Source organism: Humulus lupulus, chromosome 4, assembly GCF_963169125.1.
Source record: "Humulus lupulus chromosome 4, drHumLupu1.1, whole genome shotgun sequence".
Classification (NCBI taxonomy): Eukaryota; Viridiplantae; Streptophyta; class Magnoliopsida; order Rosales; family Cannabaceae; genus Humulus; species Humulus lupulus.
The window spans coordinates 13,900,374-13,911,791 of record NC_084796.1 but is presented as its reverse complement, the minus strand read 5'-3'; the positions used below and the strand labels follow the sequence as shown (position 1 = coordinate 13,911,791).

Below are 11,418 nucleotides of genomic sequence, written 5' to 3'. Positions count from 1 at the left end.
AGGAAAAATCCTTGCCGCTACGAGTAAAACAGAGAGATTCTTGCCGCGGCAAAGGAAAATGCTTGCCGCGGCACGAGAACCCAGAAGTTGCCATTCGTAATTCTTGCCGCTACAAGGGAAAATGCTTGCTGCGGCACGAGTTTAAATTTTGAATTCTTTTAGATTTTTCTGATTATTTTAAGAGAGATATAAAGGGGATTAAGGGGGGAATCGGGAATAGGGTTTTGATTTTACGTTTTTAGAAAGAGAAACTCAGAGAGAGCCTTGGAGGAGAAGGACGATCGCAATCAACATCTCAATAGTTTTCTTCTTCCCCTATTCTATTATTCTTTATCTATGTTTATGTTTTTAATCATGATGAAGATTATTGGCTAGTTTCTTTTAGGTTAAAGGTTATTCAAAACCCAGACATGATTGTTTGACTTCAGTTATGAGTATTATTTCTTGATTTCCTTCATATTAAATTGATTCTATTCTTCTATGCTTATCTTATGAATTTTGTGATTCCTTGTTAGGGTGTACAACTAATTAGGGTTTACATTATTTCATTATCATCTTAGAATTTCTATTCACCTAATAGTTTAGGGTTCTAAGTATTGGTGATAAATTGCAATTGATGATATGGTCAAATATGTTGTTGATTGTGATGAAGGATAAAACCTAGGTTAAATGAATTATATGCTAAATTGATTCATTGCCTAGATTAACCTATCTCCATTGTTCTTAATGCTTTTACTAAATTAAATGAATCATATGCTTCATAGGTTTGTTATTTGGTAAAAAGAGTTAATTATTGAGCGCTTCGCCGTGATTGATTGTAATAGGGAGATTGGGATAATTGACTGCTTAAGCTTTATCTACAGGGTTAATAGTTTAATTGGGAATCGGAATAATATTCAATATTGATATTCATGCATGATTGTTTGAGGTGGAGAATAATTCTTAACTGTTCTTTAAAAATTGTTATAAATCCTTATTTGTTAATCGTCTTATTAGTTTTAAATTTCAAAATCCCCTTTTCCTTTTAACTTTGTTAAACTTTGTGAATAATAAATTGAATATAGTTCCCTTGGGTTCGACCTCTATTTGCCATTGTACTAAATTAATTGGTGATAGTGTAATCAAAATCTTTATTAAATTTGGTACGCCATACGACACGCATCAATATGATAGATTTTTAATACTTTTTAGTCTTAGTTTTTTTAGTTTTATCATTATTATATTATATTTTTAGTTCTTTTATGTGTGGTTGTTGCATTTTTGTCATTTGTTAAATGAATATTTGAGAAATATTTCAAAATTTATTTGAATTATTATCTTCAATCAAGAGAAAAATAATAGAAGATATTTATTTGAATTGATTGGAGAAGATAAATGAGAATTCAAATTTTAATTGTTAGAAAAAATCTCACATATTTTGAATCTGAGATAGTTTTGGTATTTTGACCATATCTCCCTACTCACATATCCAATTTACGTGTTTTTGGTGGCGTTGGAAGGATTATTCAAAGCCCTACGAAAACTTTTTTCACAAGAAAAGTCAAATTCGAAGGAATACTTGGTGATATTTGACCTACAAGATTACAAATCCTAGAATTACCGGATTTGAAATTGAAATGAAGATATTTTGGAGGATTATCAAGTAACAAATGGAAACATCTAGAAAATTATTTTCACAATCTTATCACTATAAACCGAATGTTTTAGAATGTGCAATCTTATAGGTCAAATATCACCTAGTAAATGTCCGAATTTGACTTTTCTTATGAAACAAGCTTTTGTAGGGCTCTGAATAAATTTCTAACGCCACCAAGAACATGTAAATTGGATATGTGAGTAGGGAGATATGGTCAAAATACTATATATTCAAAATATCTAAGATTTTTTTCAACAAATTAAGTTTAAATTCTCCTTTATCTTCTCCAATCCATTTAAATAAATATCTTTTATTGTTTTTCTCTTGATTGAAGATAATATTTCAAATAAATATTGAAATATTTCTCAAATATCCATTAGGAACTTGAAAAACACCACAACCACACATAAAAAGAACTAAAAATATATATAAAAAACTATTAAAAAATTAAGATTAAAAAGTAACATAAATCTATCCTATCAATTAACAAGCTACTCTATATTTAGTAATTTAAGTTAAGTGGGGAAAAGGATAATACAATACACTGATAAACTATATAAGGTATAATATCTACTGATATTATTTTAAAATTTAAATTTGATTGTAGAATATTTTAAATTTAAATATAAAATCTTATATTTAGGAAAAATATCTAACTTGCAAAATATCTAGATATATATTTTTTAAATTAATGTTTTAAAATTTTGAAAATATAATTTAAAATTTAATTATAGATGGAATCAATATTTTCAATTTAAAATTAATTAATTTCTACAAGATATATTATTTACAATGTTTGTGATATTAATTGTATTACAATAAATATATTGTGAATGATATATTATCTCAAACTTAATTAATTAAGATTTGAAAATGAATTAATTTAAAAAAAATATTTGAATATGAATTTAGTAATCTAGCTGCATGAAATAGGTGAGACTTATTAAAACACTTGATCAATTATCTATTTTTTTTAAAAATATTTTGAAAAACACTATCAATTCTTCATAATGAAGGAAGATTAAATTAAGAGAAAAAGGAAACTTTCTAACCCATAATAACTTTTGAATAAAAAAAAAAAAATCTTTCATTATAATGAATGCACATATTAAATTTATTATGGAAATGTCAATAATCTCACATTTATCATATAATTATTATTAATGATATTAAATACACATTAAATTTATATTGGGAACATAATCCCATATTTTATGGGAAAGTTATTCTGTTCCATATAAATTTATTAGAAACTAAATTAAGAAAACAAAGTTTGGTAAAAAACAATTAAGAAAATAAAATATAAATGGTGCAAAATAATGTACATATATATTTTAACCTAATTGTTTAATAATTATAATAAATGCATACATTCAATTTACATTGAAAGATCCTTTAATATGTTGAATTGTTAGACCATCACAATCCAATATTTAAATTTTATGTCAAATTTAGCACAAAAAAAAGAGTTAAGACTATATTTGGCCTAATATTGTAATTGTGCTCCAATGCACAAGATGCAAATTAACACAAAAAAGTCAACAATTAATTTAATATTTATTGAGAACATACAAAAATTAGTTTTTTATTATCCAAATTATGTACTCCAAGAAATTTGTCATTAAAAAAAAAAAATAAAAAATTATATATGTTTGGTCATTAATTGTCAACTACTCAATTATAATAATTACTGATAATATGATAAATACAAAAGTAGCATTTATTGATGTGTTAAATTTGACACATGTTATATTTTGTGCCAAATTTAGCACAACTTTTAGCATTTGCCAAATTTAATATACTTTTTGGAAAGCATCTCCAATGGATTGCAAAATAAGTGACTAAATATAACTCGCATTACAAAAAACTTGCTTTAAAGATGTGCCAAATTTGACACATGCTAAAAGTTGGGCCAAATTTGGTACACAATATAGCATGGTGCATATTTTGCATCACCATAAATATTATACTTTTCTATTTACTTGTATGTCATTTATATTATTTTTATCTATTTGCATTAAATGCTATATTTTTTACCTTATTATTTTATTATTATCTTATATTGTCAATAATAAAATATAAAGAAAAATGATTACTTTTTGTATATTTTCAATAAATATCAAATTAACATTAATGAAATATTAAATTTTATAACAGATTTTATAATTGTGTATTAGAGCATAATATTAAAAATTATATTAAATATATAATATATTGACTTTTTGTAGCAAATATAACACGCTATTTATATATGTCATTATAGATAATTTATGAGTTATATTTTTTATAAAATATGCTAAATATAGCACTCCACTAGCTTTTTGACAGACATGCTCTTCGTTATACAATTTGGTATTATGTACCATATATTTTAATTAAAATAGAATAATTGAGACCGGATACATACTTACTTAATTCTAGTACCCCTACAACAATACTCAAACTCTATGTATATTATAATAAACAATATCTTATTATATCATGATTTTTTGAAATATTTTATAGCCAGTCATTACAAAATATATTTATGAATAATGTTTCCAATGCTTATAAAAAATTAAATAACATAAAATAGAAACTATTTTAGTTTTTTTTAATAAAAAAATAAAATAAAATTCGTCTCTCGTGAATTTTCTTTTTAAAAAAATAATTATTCACGTTTTAAAAAATCTTAAAATTATATAAAATCAGCCATAATGTCAAAAATAAAATTAACTGTTGTTAATAAAGTTGTATCTCAAATCAAGTGCGGCTAATACGCGCGTCTTAGCCGAAGCGTTGCGGCGTTTTAACTGTGGTCAACACTAGGGAGAAGACGCGTTACGCTTAACCGTGCATTTGCCTGCGAAACTAAAACCCACGCACCATGCCTGCGACTGTGCAGTTATTCCACGTGGAGTGGGTAAGCTACTTAATTTGGTTATTAAATCAAATACAACTATCCCCTGAAAAAAAATCAAATACAACTAAGATTTACTAACAAAGTATTATATATATAAGTCGAAAAAGCAAATGTTTTGTTTGACTACGCACGAAATTCGAGCTAGTCTCTACAGTAAGTTACCGTGTATCGCTGCACCATAGGATAACTTATCAACCGCCTCATTCGAACTAAAATAGGATGGAACTACATTATAAAGAGAACCTTTTACTCTTAGAATTTTAGAATTATCCTCTTAAATCAAAGATTCAAACTTCTTTTTATTTTATTTTTTCTGTGTTTGGCCTTATGGAAGTGAAAGAAGAACCCATTGACATTCCAGCCGGAGAAGAAGGTTTACCAAACGGTGACGGTGCCGGCACCGTTGTAAACAAGCCTTCTCCCTCGTCTCCCATAGTTATCGATAGCGATTCGGATTCGGACGAGGGAGAGATTGATGGTAGTTTCTCTAAGAGCATAAGGATGAACGAGCTCGCTTTACCGGTAGCCGGGCTTTTTGATCCTTCTCTGCCGTTATTGTTGCCGGAGCCAGAAGTGGTCGTTGATCGGTCGGAATCGAGTTTGAAGGTTGCGTCTCAGGGTTGTAAGCAGTTTTGGAAAGCAGGAGATTATGAGGGTTCTCCTGCTGGTGATTGGACTTCTTCTGCTGGTAATTTTATTTAATCTTTAGTTTTTTTTTCTTTTTTCTTTTAGGTCGCTATGGACCTGGAAAATATAAGTTTTTTTTTTTATTATTTGAAAATAAAAAAAATTATATTCATACAATTAGACTTATTTTAAATATTAGTATATTTACTTTCTCACTTGGGAAATTTAGGTATCTAATGATTCCATATCTACATTTGTTGGACTGCCATGGAATAAAATTGTCTTTGCATGTGGTTTTGGAGCCGGAATAGTTCTATAAAATGTTTGCTTACCCTTATTCTGCACTCTGTTTTTTTAATTTTTTTTTTCTTTTGAGTGGTGAAGTAATGCTAGCTGTAGTCTTGAGTCTAGAAGGGTCTTTTATTATTGGGCATTGTCTCTGCGAATTGCTGTGAAACAAGAAGAAACACGTTCTTCTACTCATGTTTCCTTGCTCACTTTTGGTGCCTTTTAAGATTTTTGACTGCTGTTGTTTTGTAGGTGGCATGGATCACGTCAGGGTTCATCCAAAGTTTCTTCATTCAAATGCAACCAGTCATAAGTGGGCTCTTGGTGGTAAGTAAAAGTGCATTCAACTACGGTATTTTCTGTGACTCTTTAACTATGCCATTTGCTGTGACTCTTTAAGTATGCCATTTGCTGTGAGTCTTATACCAATTTTATATACTTGCAATTTTCTGCAGCTTTTGCTGAGCTATTGGATAATGCATTGGATGAGGTATTTCTTTTATATTTGCTGAGATTTTTACAAGAATACACTTCCCCCCGACCCCCTAGATTTAAGTATTCTGAAGCAAAAAGTATCTCAATATCAGGTCTGCAGTGGTGCTACATATGCTAATATTGATATGCTTACTAATAAGAAAGATGGGAGCAGAATGTTGCTAATCGAAGGTAACTATTTCTTTGACTTTGTTTCCTTTTACATTATTTGGTAATGTAATTGTAATGTTGTGTTGTTTATCTTCAAAACTTATGATATCTAAAAAGTATCAATTTGATTATCTTTTGCAGATAATGGTGGTGGGATGAATCCAGATAAGATGCGGCATTGCATGTCATTGGGGTATTCTGAGAAAAGCAAATTAGCCAACACCATTGGACAATGTAGAAACTGGTCTTTGACAAACAATTTTGTGTTTCTTTTTCTTCTTCCTATTTTAAGATGGATTTTGCACTGTCTTTGTTGCAGATGGAAATGGTTTTAAAACTAGTACAATGAGGCTTGGTGCAGATGTCATTGTGTTTTCTCGTTGCCAGGGAAATTCTGGAAAAAGGTTTTTTGTTTTCTTCATTTATGCTTATTCTTGAACCCCAATTTTTACATTTTTTTATTTAGTAATGGATTGTAGCTCATTTTAACATTCTTTCATATTGTTTATCTTTTTTTTCCTTCCATTCACGAAGCTTAGTTTAATGATTTAATCCTGGATTACTGTGGTCGATTAGCAAACTGTAGTCAACTTGTGTTATGTGCACAGAAGTTTTATTTAATTATTTTTGGATTAAGCTATATTTGTATTTTTCTTGTAAACAAATACTCAAATGAAAAATTTTCTTGTCCTGTAAAATTAAAAAGGGTGTGAATATTTCAGATCAAAGTCTACATGTTCTCAATTTTTAGTGCCCTTTGAAAATGGTGGGCAGTACTTGACCTTGTATTTGTGATCAAGGTGAACTAATAAATGAACATCTGTTTTTTTATCTGATGCGGTTTGGGGATTTTTTTTTAAGTCTAGGATGAATCAATAATTATTTTTTGTTATTGTTTTCTGAAATCTAGATATCTAGTGCTTTGTTTTCTATCTATCGGTTACTAATTAAGACTTGGCAAAATTGCTTTCAGCGTCACAAAGAGCATTGGTCTTTTATCTTACACATTTTTGAGGAGCACAGGGAAGGAAGATATTGTAGTTCCCATGGTAATAACATTTAATTATTCCCTCTCATGAACTACATCTATTTATTATTTTTGATGAAATTTGCAAATGTTAAATTTTTTATTTTACTTCAGATTTAAAAAAAAATATTTATCTTAATCATTACAGCAATAAATTATTGATTCTCTTCGCCTCAACTTTTCTTCTCTTAGTTTACATTGTCACTTTTAGATTATTGAATATGGTACTAGATTCAAATGTTGGTTCTTGTTTTTTCTTTTTCCAATGTCCACATGTATAGTATGTACACTTGGATTATATGTTTCTAACTGTATTTTGTTGCTTGAATTAAATGTATAGCTTGATTATGAAATGGAAGGAGATGGATGGAGCAAGATGGTGCGATCTTCTCTTAGTGATTGGAACAAAAATTTAGAGACCATTGTTCAATGGTCTCCATTCTGTAGTGAAGGAGAGCTTCTTTAAACAGGTATTTTCAGCAAACTGTAATTAAATTATACAACTCAAGTATAAGTGCAGTGCTTGTCTTTTGGTGATTGTGAAGTATGATAAATTAGGATATGAAACAATACTAGTAGAAAGATCAAAGATTTTGTCATTACTCACAATATTTCTTACTTTCTTCAGATATTATTTGTCATGTACATTCATTGACTTTATTGCTTTGCCTACTTTCAGTTCTCTATGATAAAGGGTAATGGAACACGAATATACATATACAACCTTTGGGAGGATGATCAAGGGCAGTTAGAGCTGATTTTGATTATGACCCACATGTATGCCTCAAGATTTCTTTTCTCATTCTATCTTTCGTCAAACATAGTTCTATCTATAAAATTGATTTTATTTTATTTTTATTATTCAGGATATTCAAATTAGAGGGGTCAATCGAGATGAGAAGAGTATACAGATGGCTAAGCAATACCCCAATTCCCGGCACTTCTTGACTTATCGACATTCATTGAGGGTATGGTCACAAATTTAGTTTCTTTTGGTGTTGATTGGTGATTCATCATCCTATACTCTTACTATTTGATTTTTAATTAATTTTGTTTTAAATACAGAGTTATGCATCAATATTGTACTTGAGGCTTCCTCCTAGCTTTCGAATTATTCTTCGTGGAAAAGATGTTGAGCATCATAATATTGTGAATGATATGATGTTATCTGAGAATATTAAATACAGGCCGCAACCCTGGTGCTGAGGGGATCTCAAAAGATGTCAATGTAATCTTTTATGAGTAGAAAATCTGTTTAGTTTTAGTTTTCCATATATTCTGTGTTGTTCCTAATTACAGGCTATTGATGTGATTAGATGATTGCTGATGTCACCATTGGGTTTGTAAAGGATGCTAAACATCATATCGATGTCCAAGGATTTAATGTCTATCACAAGAACAGACTGATTAAGGTACTTATACATTAATTTTTTTTATGTTTTATATATACTAACTTCAAAATATCAAGACAGTTTATGATAACAATAATGCTCACTCACTCTCCATTAGTTTCTTTTGTCTTCCTTTATATAGACAAGACCTTTTCTGTTGTTCTGTTAATTTTCTGGTACTTTTCTTTAATACTTCAATTCTATAAGATTTTTTGCTATGATATGTGAATAATTGTCAATATACATGTTTGGCTGTTATAAAAGGTTATGTTGTCGCTTGTTGAGGTTATAAAAGTCTTAATCAAGTGCAATTTATAGTGTGCCCGGTTGGAGCAAAATGTCAAGGATTAATGTAGTTGAAACATTTTTTTAATGTGTAGAAGTTTTAGCTGATGATGTATTTTATGTTTGATTGGCAGCCCTTTTGGAGGCTTTGGAATGCTGCAGGAAGTGCGGGTCGTGGAGTTATAGGTGTCATTTCTGATCAAGACCCAAAATTTTATTATTGATTATTTCTACTCCAATTTCTAATCTTTTAATTTTTGCGGACAGGTGTATTGGAAGCCAACTTTGTTGAACCAGCTCATGATAAGCAGGGATTTGAGCGTACAACAGTTCTTTCAAGACTTGAGGCACGCCTTGTACAAATGCAAAAGAACTATTGGTTGGCATATTCTTATTGCTGATAACCTTTTATTTTGTAATTATATATTTGAGGTTGTAATTTTTTTTATTATATATAGGTCTTGTAATTGCCATAAAATTGGCTACCACTCTAATCGAAAGCAGACTAATGGTTTTGATAGAGGTATCACACTAGCTTTTGTTTTGTTTTATTTATTTTTGCAATTTTTGCAATTTTATTTTACACAATTTTGTAATTTTGCAGAAAAGACTCCTGATTCTACCATGAATACTCTTCCCACGAAAAGGAAAAGTGATAACATAAGTGATACAAGCCCTGCCTCAGTTTCAGAAAAGATACATTCCCACTCTAATCAGAAAGGAACAGGTAAAGGAGCAAGTAATTTGAAATCATCAGCCTTTCCTCCTACTGAGCAAATCAGCGACAATAGTGATGATATCATGTACACTCCCGTGCGTGAGAAGTACACTAGTGGCAATAATAATAAGGCAATCCCACCTGAGAGAACATTTGGCAGTTTGAGTCCACCCGTGACTCGAAAAGATAGTGCATTAGGTGGAAGAAATGTTCAATTTACTCCGGTGAATTTGCCTAAGGTAAAAGTTTTTCCAATAATTGGTATAAGAATGACCTGTGACTAGTTCTCTTTTTTGGTCTAAGTTGAAAGTGATCCCAGTATTTTATGCTTTTGTTTATGATATTAGTGATAAAGATGCAACAACTCTAGTACTCTACCTTTCTTAATGGCTGCATAACTTAATTTATATGTCTGCATGAATGGCGCTAGCCTTTATACACTAACATGGCTTGACTAATGGCTTTTGTATATTTTCCAGAAAGGTTCTGTTGATCGTACGAGACATTCTTCTTCAGATCGTACCAGACAATCTTCTTCAGATTCAGAGTCAGACTCCCTCATTCTGGAGCAGTTGAGGAAAGAAAATGCTGAATTAAAAGAGAAGTAATACTCGACCTTATAAACTGCTATTATATCAAGATCTACTATATCATGTTTCATTTGTGTGTATCTTATTTTTTCTCTGGCTTGATCACTCATTTTCTTCACCTTTTTAGACTGAATAGAATCGAAGGAGATGTTTTAGGATACTCACTCGTCTATTTGCAGTATGAAAGGGACAGGTGCAAGTCTCTAGAGAGTCAGGTATGAGACTATTCTTTTAGAAACTTATTTAATGATTTATATGATCATTTGTTAGAATGAACATGATAAAATGCACTGTTATACTCGTTTTTCATAATTGCTGCTTTAATTTCTGATCAGCTGGAAGCATTACAACAAAAAATCGATGAGTTGAATAAGGAACAAGAAAGTCTGATTGATATTTTCTCAGATGAAAGGGAAAGACGAGGCACCGAGGAACAAAATCTGAGACAAAAGTTGCAGGTATGTCAATTGACTTAATGTTTCACCCAGTATTATTCTCCATCTATGATATTTATCATAACAATAATCACTATTTTTTATAGGATGCATCTAATACTATTCAAGAGTTGCTTGACAAGGTAAAGCTGCTGGAAAGGGTGAAGGCGCCTTTTAATCGAAAAGTAGAACGTTGAGAACGAAGTGATAGCCATGTACATAGGACGTTGCTAACTTTTGGTTCAAGATTCTGTTGGTTATGTGTTACTTCACTGGGGATTCCAATTGTGGAATTCAATTTTGTTTATGGATGGCTTTCCATTCCTATCTGAAAACTACTCTGATCATAGAGAGATAGGATCACTAGCTGTATAGTTGGTAATTATGTCTTTAGGTTTTAGTACTTTTGACCATTATTTTCTCTGGATAAATGACTGTATAAAATGAGGAGAGGGAGACCAGAGTGAAATATGAGGAGCTAGAGGCTCATTTGTTTTAGCTGGCTGTTTTGCCAATTATTTTTGAATTAAAATTAGCGGTCCATTGTACATGATTCGTTTTTTCATTACAATATATTTATCTACGGATCTATCTTTGTCTACATTTGGTATTATTATTTTTTAAATTTAGTCTTTAACATGTTTGATGGAACTTTGTTCTAATTAGAAAAACTTGAGCTTTATTCCAAAAAAAAAAAACACGAGCTTTATTCCAAAAAAAAACTTGAGCTTTAGGAGAATAGGACGGATAAGGAATGACCTGGAATGGATGAGGAAGCTTCTGCTTTTATCTCAGACTTAAGTAGACGACAAAAAGAGTAATTGCTTACTAAAGTTGAGTCGACATAATGGACAAAATCTAAAACTGTGAACTTC

The 11,418-nt window shown here is 30.2% G+C and overlaps 1 pseudogene; it reads left to right on the top strand.

Annotated features, from left to right (window-relative positions):
- Positions 1 to 4,781: 4,781 nt before the first annotated feature.
- On the top strand, positions 4,782 to 11,144 carry LOC133830006 (protein MICRORCHIDIA 7-like; annotated as a pseudogene).
- Positions 11,145 to 11,418: the final 274 nt, after the last annotated feature.